The 14,628-nt window shown below is 46.4% G+C and overlaps 1 long non-coding RNA gene across 4 annotated transcripts in view; it reads left to right on the plus strand.

Moving 5' to 3' along the window:
* The window catches only part of LOC141928395 (uncharacterized), a 62,734-nt gene that overhangs the window by 45,491 nt on the left and 2,615 nt on the right, over window positions 1-14,628 (plus strand). For all 4 annotated transcript variants that reach the window (XR_012624745.1, XR_012624743.1, XR_012624744.1 and 1 more), the window contains one exon: window positions 5,442-5,558. This is a non-coding gene — a long non-coding RNA (uncharacterized LOC141928395). The remainder of the gene's footprint in view (window positions 1-5,441; window positions 5,559-14,628) is intronic.

A 14,628-nucleotide genomic window follows, 5' to 3' on the forward strand; every position in this document is an offset into this window, starting at 1 on the left:
TTGCCCCAGAAATCAAGTCATGTTCTGTCCCCAGGTGAAAAACTGTTAGAGACAGGAAACAAAATGTGCTGGAGGTTCTAGTTTTCCCAGAGTCAAGCTTAACTCAGATAAGGCAATAGGCAAGACATTACTACGTTTGAATGTAGAACTAAGATTTACTACAGTTCAAGGCAGTTTGAAAGAACCAGCTTGGTTTGCACTTAATTTTATCCAGTATTTTTTATGACTAGCTCAAAACCCTATTTCATCATACAGTGGGGGCAGAATTGTAGTTACAGAATGCTTTTGTCCTGTTTTGTGCTTTGCTCTATTACATCAACATTTTTAATTATATTTCCTTACATCTATTCCATAGTTACTCTACAAATCTAGGGTAAAACGTCCTTCTTATAAATTCAACCATAGAATATAAAGTCTAATGGGATTGTTGTGATCCCTTTTTTTTTCTTCCTGCATAAAATACACCTTCTTCATCTTTGATTCAGGTTCTGTAATTGTTGTTACAATGCCATGGCCGTTACAAGCTGATGGTTCTTGCATCTAATGTGTAACATAGGGTATACCTGGCCATTCTGTGGCTGTAATAATGGTATGACTGCTTAGAGAGCTGTTAAGACTCATAATTTTCCCTGCCTATATAAGCTGGGCATGTATCGAAATTAAAACCACATTCTAGTCACCCACACAGGCTAGTCTCTTGCTGTTACATTTCCAATTACTATGTTCATCTTCTGGTTTTCTTCCTGTGCTCGAAAGGATCATATGGAAAGGAATTTGGGTCTAAGCAGAAAGTGGATTGAGATACAAAACAAAAATGCCAAATAATGTGCCCTTTCTAATTTGCATAAGGCAAATATTTGAAAAGTGGGGGAAATACTAAATTAGCAGGAGGTTTACTGGAGGAGTGCAAGATAATGTTAGACCACAAACAGTGACAATGAACAGTAACTTAGAGAGGCTGGGAGTAACACATTGATAAGGATTACCTGGGTAATTAAAAGCAACTTAATTACCTAGTTTTTAAAATCTTATGCCTCCTAGAGTTTCAGACAGCCTCTTCATGTTTTGACTGCCTGGATGGGATACTCGGATCCCATATTTTTAGAATAGAAAAACCTACTCGTAACAGTAAAGTTACAAGATTTGATTTCCCACTTCATCAAACTTGTGCTGTTTATGAGCCATGTGTAAGCAGTTCAGAGGCTGCGGCTCATCTGCGATGGGCAAATAATAAACAGAACGTGCAAGGATGTAGCTGCTTTGCATAAGGGGCATTGAGCTCAATGACATGAGAATTTAAAATCAGGCCATACACACCAGCAAAGCTTAAAAGCAATGGGAGTTGGTGTAATATAACCTGTTCTTATTGACCCATTTGTGCTGACCTGTACAGATAATTTCTGTTGAGTGCTTTCGACTTAGATTTGATCTTGTTGAGCCCCCTTCAAGCGATAGGGTGTAAGGTGTGGAGCGCTACACTGGATGCAGGGGAAGTGTAAGGCTCTGAGTATGGGCAGGCAGGGGCGTTCCCCAAAGAGGCCAAGGTCTGTCCTACGCTGGTTGTTCAGTGAGCACATGCTTTTTCTGTGGTTTGTTCCTCTCCCCCTGAAAGATCCGTTACCTGTATGTGCTGCAGGGCGAATACACGTGTCCAGAGTGCGTGACCCTGCGACTTCACTGCCAGACTCGCTTCACGGTCCTTTACACAACACAAGCGAGTTGGCCCCACAGGGCCTGGTCTTCCTTCCAGTTTTGTAGACTTTGCAGTTGGGTTTGATCCACTTTGACTAGGCTTCACCCAAGTACTGAAGCAGGAATTGGAGTCTGATGCAGCATCTACACAACAGACTTCTGTGCAGCTCTGCTTGTGCAGGCTGTGATGGGAGCTCGTCTCTGCCCGGCCCTGCGGCACCAACAGAAACCTCTGACGATCTAGCAGTGTACCTTACTTTGTTCAGGTTTATGGTAGCTTTTTAAATAAATTTAAACAAGACTACAAGAAGTTCTCTTAGCTGTATTACAAATGAGTAGTCTTCCTATGCTAGTGAAGTACTAATGGACACAGAGCAAAAATTTTAAGGTATACTCTAAAAAGATTGCAAGTGGATTTATATTACATGACTTAACCTGTGAGTCAAGAACTGAGCTTGAATTGAGCTTGACCCAACACATTGTTCCCATCCTCTGTTCTTATGGTGTTACTTTACTGCAAGCTTAATTCCACACTGGTTAATGAATTGGAGTATGTCAAAGGTAATTTTAGGTTAATGCACTGGCATTAACTATGTAATATTGCATAGCCTTTGTGTAGCAGTCTGACTAGAAGCTGTTAAGTGCTCTAAAACTTGGTGAATCCCTAGATGCTGTAAACTGAGTGAGGTTGAAAATGGGGTGGACAGCTTTTAAAAAGAGGATTCTGAGCACTTCTTTATTTAGCCTAGAAATGGAACTGTCACGGCCTTTTTTTGTGCTGTTGGAACAACCACTGGTGTTTCCCTAAAGCCTTTATATAAGGATCTTGTCTTTTACAAAAGCAAATTTTGTTATTGCTACTTGGAAACACAGAGAACTGAGTTACAGCAAGGTACTGTGACCTCATTCCTATCTGTAGAATGTAATTTTAATTCTGGATTAAAATATCCCAAATTCAGATGTTTCCATCTACATCTGAACTCTATAACCTGAATTCAATCACAAAGTCCAACATCAGTTGCTCACCTCAGACCATCTTTCAGTTCACTGATACTCTACCCCTCAGGGCACACAGTGTGCTTAATGCTGTTCTCAAGCCAGTCTTATTCCCTTGTTCTCTCTCATACACACAGTTAAAATGGAAGACAGAAAAAAGAAAAAAACAAACAGAAAACAAGGACTTCCCGCATTCTTGCATTTTTTTTCCCAGCCTGATTTGTGCTTCTAGGCAGACTGTGAATATTCAGCTCACACAGTACAGCCAAAGCAGAGCCTACACCCAGCAGCCGCTTGAAAACGAAGAGAATATGCTCTATACAAGTCTGTACTTCACAGTCTGTTCCCTGAACCAGCTCATGTGGCCTGAATAACTCAAAGGCCTGCAGTTTCCACATTTCAGCTGTATCCCAGTGGTAGCTGCATTTTAGTGGATAAAATTTCTTACGTATTTCAGCTGAAGTTTGCAAAGAACTTTGTGGGGAAAAAACGATGCAGAAATGTATTTGTGAATTAATAATAGTCAGGTTTGTTTATTGATTTCTAATTGACCTGAATCTCTCCACGTTTCCTGAATCTATCTTAGCACTAAAATGGTTTGAATAAAGCCCCATTTTCACTAATCCACCCTTCTCTGTGTCTGTAATTCAGTGTTCCAAGCTTAGCTCCTTATATAGCCTTTATGCGAACATGAAGTGTGAGGCAGGGAGAGCATTCAGGTGCAGGAGCAGCTGCTAACAAGACACTGCAAACAGGCAGTGAAGTCCCTGTGGTCCCAGACAAGGCTGAACACAATCGCTCTGAAGGATGCCGTGCTATTGGATATGTTTACAAGAGTTCAGACTAATGAGTTGTGTGTTAACGTTTGATTAATTGTCACTGGTCATGATGTAGTGAGGAGCTGTGTGAACTCTAGGGACAGGAGCATGAACGGTGCCAGCCCACTCCTTTGCCTTAGGGGGACACACTGCTTGATTAACCAGCCTCAGCCAGATGCTGGGATTTATCCACCTGAAGATCTGGCCCGTGTGGGACCCTGTAACCTCTGCTCTGACACAGTTGTGCTGTGTGCCCTCTCTCCCCCATGAGCTCTCAAGGTTTCCTTAGTCCACCACCTCCTCAGTGCGGGCATTTGGTACAACAGAAGAATTAAACCGTTTCTCTCTTGATTCTCAGATGGGAGTTCAACACAACAAAGTTTGAGTTAAAAATGCAAAACCAAGGGAAAGTGCAGAAGCTGTGTGAAATAAAAATGGTGAAAATGTCCAGAATGGCTAAAGATCAGATAATAGCTTGTTTTTTTACAGGAAATAATACTTGCATCTACTCCAAGTCCAGGGGACAATTCTGTAGTAAGCAGTAAAGGACCAATATGAAACTCTAGCCCAGGCACTAGATATGAAACACAGGTTTCAGCCCTGGACCAGGAGCGCAGCCCCTGGCAGATCCCTCAGAGGCGGCTCCGGCCTCGGCGGAGCGCTCCGTTGAGGCAGCGAGAGCGCTACCGCGCCTGGCCCAGGCCCAGGCGCAGGCCCAGGCCCAGGCCCGCGCCCAGGGCGGTGCCCGCGGCGGCGCGCTGCTGCCCCCTGCCGGGCGGGAGGTGCCGCCGCCCCCTTGCGGCCGGTGCCGGTGCCGGTGGCCCCCGGGGGGTTCGGCGCGGTGATCCCGGGGCCGCCGCAGCGCCGGTGTGCGCACCCCGCGCTGCTGCGGGCCGCCTGCCGCGCGGCGCTGCTCTGGAAGGGCACAGCGGCCGGGAGCGGGGCGCGCGCCCGCTGGCTGTAGGGGCGTCACCCGCTCGCTGTGGGCATGAAATGTCGGAGGGGCCGCCGCGTTCGTTGCGTGTTTTAGGAGCGCACGCAGAACTGGTTCTGCGTGGGCAGCGGCGCTGCGCGGGTCAGGCCAAGCTCACGGCCTTCGGGAGCTGCCCCAGGGCTTGGCGGGCTCCGCGTACCGGCACAGCCGAGGAGCGGGCGGCCCCCGTGCTGCGGGCTGCCGGCTCCCGCGGGCGAAGCGCCGGCTGAGAGGGGCAGGAGGAGCTGCCGGGCCCAGCGGGGCGGGGGGGCTGTACCCCACGCCAACCCTCGCCCCGTGCCCCGCCGGGTGTGCTGGGCGCGGGAGGGCGAGGGGCTCCTTTGTCAGCCCAGCTGCAGTGAGCGGTCGGGAGCAGGAGGTGGCACTGCTGGGTAAAAAAAGGAGCTTTGGCACGGTCTGTTCGTTCTGCTCACACTCCTCCTGCGGGCGCTGTGCCTCACCAAGGGGAAAAAACGTCCAGGGTTTCATTCTAGCTGAAGAGCGCCAGGAATCAACGGCGATCGCGGCAAGGCACGAAATAAGGAAGCGCAGAGGCGTGCAGCGAGGTGTGGCTCAGGGCAGCTGCGGGGCCCGGACGTGCTCCCCCCTGGGAGCCGGTGCTGAGCCCCCGTCCTCTGAGCCGCAAACCCCCTGTACCTGGAAATTCGGGAAACGCTCTGCCCTGCCTTGGCAGGTGTCAGACAGTTCAGTTAACAGTGGATGCATCAGCGTGGGAAGTGCTATATCGTTATAAGTATTTTACACTGATTTTGTAGAATTTGAACTTAACTGGATGCTTCCACACTGTGTGCAGAGGTTGTAATTGGATGCTATGGGAAGAAGTACAGCACAAACATTAATTATGCTCAGCTGCTTTTTTTCAGACTGAACAGAGCAGATAGCAGCTAAGCTGGGGATTCCCAGTTGAGCAGGCTCCTTCATCTTCTGCCACTTGCTTGCAGGTATGAGGAATTCATCAAGGAGAAGTCTGGGAAGACAGAGCTGCCAAGGTGCCAGTGTTTCTTCCCTAGCATGCCAGTCTGCATACCTGCCATGGCTCCAGAAGACTGAAAACCAAGGTGATGAGTCTTTAAACCAGACAAAGATTAACAGGAAAAACCACTCTTGTCCTTTCCTAGGTACTTTTGGAAGCCTGGGGCTCCCTTTCTCATAGTGCTACTGGCAGAGCCTTCATCCCAGAAGGACAGTCAGGAAGAGATGTGGTCCAAGCCCATAGACCGCCTCTGGTCTTTTGGTACCAGGACTGTTATAGGCAAAACATTCCCCGAAAGTATGCAAGAGCAATACATTTCCTCCATGTTTTAGAGGATATGGAATGTTACTCATTTTCATTGCTTCATATGATGGGGTATTACTCCCTTCCTTGTTATTAGCCCAATACCTGGGCTTTTCTCACCTGTTTCCCCAGAGAAACAATGCTACCTGCACACTGCAGAGCCCTCACCTTGTACCAAATGTGTTTTGCTCTTCTCTTTCCTTCCCCATCCCCTGAAATGTGCCAACCCTCTTATATGCTGCTTGAGCTCTGCTTGTGGGAAGGTGGTCTGGGACATTTGCAGGACATCTTGCCTTGTGAAATGGTCGCTCACATATTCCCAGTCCCTGTGTAGTTTGTATCAATATCTGTGGGAGTCTTGCCTTTACTTTCCTTAGTTACTGAATCTGGAGATGGCCCCAGACAGGCCCTTTTGGGGCAACAAAAGGACTTTTTAAATCAATGAGTAGAGCTTGTGATTTTGCCATTCTAGCATCAGAACTTAGTAATACGGGTGGTTTCATTTGCAATAGCTACAATGTTTGCTTGATGGGCGTCAGACAGAGAGTGAATCTATATTTTTAATCATTGATATTAGAGATTTTACTTTCAGTGTAGGAACTTTAATGTAGGTCCTGATTGCTCACAGGAAGCAGAATACTTTGAAAATCAAAGTGCATTACTTTTCATCATAGTGTTACATTACACCATTATCTAGAGAATGAGGTGACTTGTTCAGGAAACTATTTGTAAAGCTACTGGTCTGACAAAGTTGAGCAGCGTTTCACCGGCATTACGAAAAGAGGGTAAGCATGCACACATTAAGAGGAAGATTCCTTTCTCTCCTCCCTTCCCCATTCCTACTGATCTGGAAAAGAAAGTGATAATGCAGCAGTGAACTGTCCTCCTTATTCTATGGGGCCAATAGTGATTTGAGCCTAATAGTCCATTGGTTTATTGTTGTAATTCTACTGAAGCCAGAGAAACACAGCAGCAGAGAAAGTAGACCAGTAATTCATTGCTCTGTCAACATCCTCTAATGGGAAGGACACAGAATAACTTTCTCAAAAAAATTCCACAAGTTTTCTTAAGTACTTAGCTGGTTGTTTGCTATCCTCCCTGCTTCTTTAGTGAGTGGCAAGTGGATGATACTTTGCACATCCATGAGCCGCAGGCATCAGTGTTTGTGACAGGCTCAAACTTCCCTTCAGCTCAACATCACGTGTTTTAATGCAGCATCTCCATCTGCAGAGGGGGTTGATCATATTTGTCTAGCTCGAGAGCAATGATACAAGGCTGACTTGCTTGGAAATGCCACATGGAAAAGGCTACATTTTTATTACTATTTGCATTAATTGCTTTTCTTAACTTCCTTGGCTGGATTGGAGCACTTAGAGGAGACGGAGCACTTTGCAAATGAAAGTACATTATTTTTCATCATATTATTGCATTACACCATTATGTAGAAAGTAAAGTGCACCCTTCAAGTTATAACAAGCTGTAATTTCATTGAAGGCTCCCTAGGATTTCTGGACCACAAGAGCTGAGCTGCAGCAATTTACTCACAGGAGCCAGAAAATCTAATTACAACCCCTTTAATATGTAACTGGGGATATGCTATTGCTCTGATATACCCCAGGTTGGATTAAGTGTTTCTGATGTGCTGAAACTGGATGGATTGTACCTTTTAGGAACATTTCGAGTCATAGGAACCATTCAGAGCCAACCTTGGCATCACTGTCTTTTCCTGCTCCTCTGACATAGAGGTCAGAGCCAAGAGTCTGTTCAGCAATGGAAGGTGTGTTTTTTCCTGCTCCTTGGGAGGCTGTGCTCTGCTTTGTGAGCCTTGAAGAACAAAGTGAAGAAGTACCTAGAGAAAATGTTTTCTGCAAAGGTAGCCGCTGACTTCAGGACCTATGGAAGCAAGGCACTTGCTGGCAGAGTTCATGGGAAGTCTGCTTACAACACAGTGAGAGTCTCATTGCTCTACAATGAACGCTTCACATTTTGCAACACTCCTCTTTGCTTCCTTGCTAGTGTTGTAGCTGGGCACATCTGGCTCTCGCTGGGGTCTGTGGATAACTGTGCACTGACGAGTGTGGGATGAAATGCTCGGCTCAGTCGGAAACACAGAAATGTTGTGATACCTGGAGCTTGGTTTGAACTCACTGCTGAAGCATAAGCAGCTGGCTCACTGGTATGGTAATAGGGCATGGCTCTATCTGCACAGGTCTGGGGTAGTGTAAGTTGTTCATACATGTACCTGAGACTAAGTGAGCCCCTGATCAGGAACCACTCTTGGAGAATTTCAAAGCAAAGCACTCTTAACCATTCTTGGACTTCTGGGATTTAACCTGAAAAGATTCCCATTGAAGCATCTCCTGCTGATTCTTGGCCCTAAAAAGGAAGCATACAGAGAGGTTGGAAGCAAGGACAGATAACATGGGAGGAATAAAGAAACATTGTCCCGGCATCCAGGGATGAAGTGAGGAAAGCTAAAGCCCAAATGGAAAGAATCTGGCCAGGGATGTCAAAGACAAAAAGGGCTTCTGGAAGTACATAGGAGACAAAAGGAAGACTAGGGAAAACGTGGGCCCATTGCTCAGTGAGACAGGGGTCCTGGTTACACAGGACCTGGAAAAGGTTCAAGTACTGAATGCCTAATTGCCTCAGTCTTTACTAGCACGACCAACCTTGAGGAATCCCAGGTCCCAGAGACCCGGGGGAAAGGCTGGAGCAAGGAAGATGGACCCTGGGTGGAAGAGGATCAGGTCAGGGAACACTTAAGCAAACTGGACCATCCGTCCATGGGCCCTGATGGGATGCACCCAGGAGTGCTGAAGGAGCTGGCAGATATCATTGCAAGACCACTCCTGATAATCTTTGGTCGATCATGGTGACTGAGAGTAGTGCCCAAAGGCTGGAGAAAAGCAAATGCCACTCCTGTCTTCAAGAAGAGCAAGGGGGAGGGCCCAGGCAATTACAGGCTGGTCAGCCTCACCTCGATCCCTGGCAATGCAATGGAGCAGCTAATCCTGGAAACCTGAAAGAAAATCATTAGGAGTAGTCAGCATGGCTTCATCGAGGGGAAGTGACGCTTGACCGCCTTGGTAAACTTGCAGGATGAAATGACTGGCCTGGTAGAGGAGGGGAGAGCAGTGGGTACTGTCTGCCTAGACTTCAGTGGGGCCTTGGACACCGTGTCCCGTAAGATCCTCCTAGACATGCTGTAGATGCATGGGCTGGGTAAGCAGCCAGTGGTGTGGATTGAAAACTGACTGAGGGGCCAGGCCCTGAGGTGGTGGTCAGCGTCTAGTTGGAGGCCAGCAACCAGCAGTGTACCCTAGGGCTCAGTACCACCTCCAGTCCCGTCTAACGTCTGCATTAATGATCTGGGTGATCTCCATCCTTGGAGATACTAAAAAATCATCTGGACGCAGTCCTGAACAGCTGGCCCTTGGGGAGCATGACCAGATGACCTCCAGACGTCCCTTCAACCCTAACCATTCTGTGATTTTGTGTTATTAAGGAAATTTCTTTAATTCCAGCCACTTTTGAGAAAAACAAGCTTTACATTTTACCCCTTTCAAATCGCTTCCAGTGGCGATTGTTTTATTAGGGCACTTTCTGGTTTAACTTCCCTCTCTGTTATGGTGCAGCTCACAAGACTTTCCTTCTGTTGTAAAGCAACATGATTTCACTGGACTTTTGTTTAACCAGATGCCTTGCAGGCTTTTTAAAATGACATTAACTGTGACTTTGTTTATCATGTGGGTATCACATGCCTCCTAGATGTTAGTCATCGCTAAACACAAGAGGGGAAATAGGATGTTAATATTTTAAACTTATATTTTCTGTTAGATACCCCTTTGATCTTGAATTACTTTACCGCACATACAGAACATTTTTAAGAAGTCTAATTAAATTTTGATTCCTTCAGCTTCTTCAAACTTCTGTACCCCTTTCTAAGTGAACAGTCTGAGTGTTGCAGTTTCTGTCTTGGCAAAAGTACCAGCCAGTATGGAAAGAGTCCCCAGGTTTCTCATACAGAAACTGAACCAGGCAAAATCAGTCATAACAAACCACCTCCTCTGCATCAGCCCAGCACCTAACAGAGCAGGCAGCATACAGAAGGATACTTTCTGGGAGGTCCTAGAATTTTGTGGAGCAAATTATGAGTTACATCCCTCAGTAGACAGTCTTCCATCTCTCTCAGGTTACTTCTGTTGAAGTAATGAAAGGCTCAACTGGTACCTGTAAAATACTTTGGCTTCATGCTTTGCCAGAGTAAGTGTCTCCAAAAGCTGCGAAGGCAAGGTAAACTGTGGAGGGCTCAGCTGGGTGTTGGCTGGTGAAGGTGAATACCGAAGGGAGTCTGCAGAAAGATGCAGCACTCACGTCATCCTCTCTTCTAGGAGAGATGCTCATCCATTGTCCAGCCTCATAGTTTTTTCTCTCCAGGGGAGGGTCTTTCCATTAGGCAGTCTTTGCTTCAGAAATCCAGCCCCTGCCTTGATAATTTACAGGTAATAAATCTAGAGGTAATGAAGAAGCCATAGTTATGCACCATAGGGTGCATGTACAGCACATGCTAGCAGGGTTTATGAGCCAGAGTGTTTGCAGACCTTAAATGTTAGGTAAGTCCTGCCCAGTTCAGGGGAGATGCCTTTTTTGGCTCCCCGCTCTGCAGTGCCTTCCACACAGGCAAAGCCACATGGAAATCAAGCTTCATATACAGCATTTGCAGCATGCCCTGCAATCTCCGGAGCATGAAAACCAAGATGCTGCCCAGCTCTCCTCCATTTTTTTCTGCAGGGTTTTCCGCTTCATTGAGAAGCAGTTCCAAAGCAAAGAGTGTCTCTTCTGCTCCGTGCCTTTTCCCCGCATGCAGCACTGCAGCATTATTGCTCCCATGCCTGTTCTCAGCACAGGCCCTCCATGGGAGGGCAAGGCAGTAAGAGGTTCAGGGAGCCTCTGTGGGGAAAATGGCAGATAACGATGTGTTAACCGTCCCAAACACTGGGGAGTTCCCCAGCGTCCCCTCACTAATGCTGTCAGTACCTCTGCAGCACAGCTTGCTGCATGGTGGTGGATGCGCTGTGTCACGTGCTGGAGCATGGGCTCGCCCCAAACTCCACATGGATGAACAACCCATCTCTAATTATTTTTCCTCGTTTGTCCCAATGTTGTTACATGTGTACCCAAATTTGGTGTTTCTGACACTGTTACATAGGTAATTTTGGCCTGATAAGATATTATTGATACAGGTACCTAGGTGAAGGAGGCCTTGCATCCCATCTCCCTTCTGACCCTATGGCCCATGCTGGTTATATTTAATTTCCATTATATGTTTTTTAGACAGAATTATCCTACTTTAGCCTTGATACCCATACCTACTACTAATTAAACACAGTCCGCATGCCAGAGCAATGACATAACCCAGTTAGTGCTCACACCATACTTCCGCCCTTGCATTTTTCATTGCACCTCTGGTTCCCATCCCTAATATTCCAGTGGACACTGGTGCTCACAGCAACACTGGAAGCCATCACTCAGACTGGTGGGCATTATTCATTTGGTCCTGTAATTTCAAAGCGATGTATTCGTTCTGGTTACTTAACCCGTGGTGCCATAACAGGCCTTTGTGGTAGTCAGTTCTGTAAATCCCGTTCTTAAAGGCTTTTTTATATTGCAAACCCCCAAATAGAGCCATCTAGAGTCCCTAATAGCACTTGAAATGACAAGCCACAAAGAATCCAGATAAGCACATGGACGAACAGGATCTTTGTTGCAATGTATCTCACATTGCATCCTTGACAGCAAACAAAACTCCCCTCCCTGAAACTTGAATTGCATGGGTATGAATTAGAGGTATAAATACTAGCTGCAAAATTCAATCCCAATCAGTTTGAATCCAGTTTGACCATAGCATTTGGTATCTGACACGTTAGGCGAGTTCACTATGTGGGGTCAAAGTCCACACCTGACTTACAGTCCTGACTTCCTGATAGTCCTTCCTAGGATTCAGTACTGCCTTAAACACTGATCTGAGATTACTCAGTCTCTCTCTGAACTGGTATTTGGGTCTTAATGTGCCACAGCTTCCAGTGGAACCGTCTCAGAGAACTTTATCTCCTGTATTTTCCAGTCTTTCCAGATTTACCGGATTAACAGGTGTCATTTTGCCATGAGAGCACTGACATCGCACGTGTATTTGTGAAAATCCTCTTAGCAAACTCCTGACCCCTGTCCTCCTTTCTATACTTCTAAGTTGATGGCCTGTTTTCAGTTAAGCCCTGCAGGCTAACTCTATTTTTCTCCTTCCCCTTTTTTTTTTAATGGTGAGCTTTGCAGCTCAGCACTTCTTATTCCTGCCATGGTAGCAAAAGCAGTGTTGTTATGACTGCTGACATTTTTGTCAGCGCCTGCCAGTGAAGGTTAAGATATGCCAAAGCAGCTGCCATTGTATTTGCGAGTAAGACTCAATGTTCTGCTTTATTTCTTACTTTCAAAGAACAGATACAATTTCTTCTTGCTCTTGGGCAACTGCTGGTGTGGCTAGAACTTGTCAGAGAGCAATAATTTATTTAACCTGAACAGCTTTGAACTTATTCTCCCATCTTTCAGTATGCATTATCTCATTGCATATTTCAAATGTACATGCCTAATTTTGTGCTTGCATACATGAGTTACTTGAATTATTCTTTATGCATGCAGTATTATGCATGAAACTATAATCACTGCATGCATGAAAGAGGTCTGTGGCCATGCAACTGTGCATACCCATCGCCATACCCCTAGAGCACACACACTGGTCTGTGACCGGTCACCTGTCTCATAGCAGAACAGAAAAATGTAAAGATTGGTGAATACAGGAGGCAAAGTCCAATTGAAATAATAGTGGGTAAGTCAGAGAAAAAGAATACACTTGCGAGTTTTCCGGGCTCCTTTCTTACCTGTAAGCAACAGAGACTTTGGTTTTCTTTCTCATGTGAAAGACAGGAGTTCAAGCCATAAGTGCTTCCTCCTGCCATTCGGACAAGGCACCGACTCTGACATGACTCGCAGGCAAGTGTCAGATGCTCAGTCATCCAGCATCTGTTTTCCTGGACATCTTCAGTCCAAGTACCACTGCTTTTCTTCCCCAGCCTAGCAAACGTGACAAGACCAGAGTAGTCTGGCTGTGAATGAGAAGCTGCTGAAGTCATTAGGAGGTCATTTATTTTCTGAAGGTGTGTGTCCTACACCTGTGTGTCTTACTTTTTTTTTTCCCAGTGTTTTTCAGTGGCAGCCACCAAACAAGTGAATAAGGGAGAAAAGAGTGGGAAAGAGGAACTCAGATATTGTGGTGTCAGCCAAGTAAAAACTTTGGGATGATTGCACTTTGGGATGATTCCACTTTAGGATGATTGCACTTCTTACTACAACGGAGTAGCAGGGGTAGAGACGAGGAGAGCCGTGTGTGGTCAGACCCTGCGGGAAGTAGCCTCCTAGCCCAGCCCCACCTGTCATCATGTGTACCAGTTGCAGTGTTTCTCCCAGGGCCATCTCCCTGGACTTCAATCATCCTCCAGCTGATACTGCACCTTTTTCTTCAGGCTCTTCTTGGAGAGCCTTAACCAAGACTTATGGTCTGTGTCCTTTTTCCATTTCCATTTGCAGCCTCCGATGCAGTTCAGATCTTACAGTTTTGGCCAAGGCTCATGTTTATTTTTTTCCCCCTGTATTTTTGGCAAGGCCCTTTTCTTCACATAAGTGGCTGTGATGCTATTTCAGTGTGTGGTTGAAATTGGATGCTTTAGTGTATAAATCAGCTAGATAAGGAAGAAAATGTGTCCAGGGAGATTTCTTCTGTGGCACTGTCATATGATAGGCGTATGAAATGTGAGTGTGACAGAGTGAGAGCACATCTCCCAGAGCTTTAGATTTCAGCCCATAAGGATGGCAGGGTGCTCATGCTCATGGTTAAACAGGGTTACAGCAAATACTGTGTTTCAGCAATCACATTTCATTGAATCATAGAATGATTTGGGTTGGAAGGGACCCTTAAAGATCATCTAAGTCCAACATCCATCTAAGTCCAGACATCTTTCACTAGATCGGGTTGCTTGAAGCCCCATCCAACCTGACCTGGAATGATGGGGCATCCACAGCCACATCTGGGAAACCTGTTCCAGTGTCTCACCACCCTCACAGCAACACATTTCTTTTACCCTTATAGAAGAAAATAGATTTTTCCCTACACAAATTTTCATATTAGTCATCTCTGTGTGAGCAGGGTAGCCTTTCAGCAGACTGATTAAAGCAAGTGAGCGGCACCCAGGGCAGTGGTGTGGCTAACATTTACATACGGCCCTACTGGCCGGAAACTATGGGTGCTGTATAGGAAAAGAAGCTCTGGCACCTGGCCCGTGAGCACACGCCGCCAGAAGGAAGGTGCTGGGAGCTCGGGCGCACCCACACTCGGCTTAGGCAGCTGAAGGGCAGCTGTCTTGCAGCTCCCGTCACCCCTGGGGCATGTCAGATCAGGGTCTTCTCTGGGCACTGGTCCAACTTGCCTGTGAGCCACTCGAGGCTGCAGGGACAGATGGCAGCAGACTAAATGGGGCACACTACCGAGCTCAGCCAAACTGCCGGGGATGTGGTCTAAGTGTTGAGATACTGGGGACAGTCACTACAGATGTGGGAGTTAAACAACTGGAAAACTTCCTTGTCTAACACTGAAGCCAGAAGGTTCACTGCAGGTGGTGGCCAAACAGGCCCAAGCTCAGCCTGTGTTGAGGTGCCTGCCATCCAAACCCTGTAAAGTAACCCCTTGCAAACTATTTGAAATAGTTTGCGACACACAAAAAAAAAATCCTTTTTTCTCCTCT

This window comes from Strix aluco, chromosome 11 (assembly GCF_031877795.1).
Source record: "Strix aluco isolate bStrAlu1 chromosome 11, bStrAlu1.hap1, whole genome shotgun sequence".
Lineage (NCBI taxonomy): Eukaryota > Metazoa > Chordata > Aves > Strigiformes > Strigidae > Strix > Strix aluco.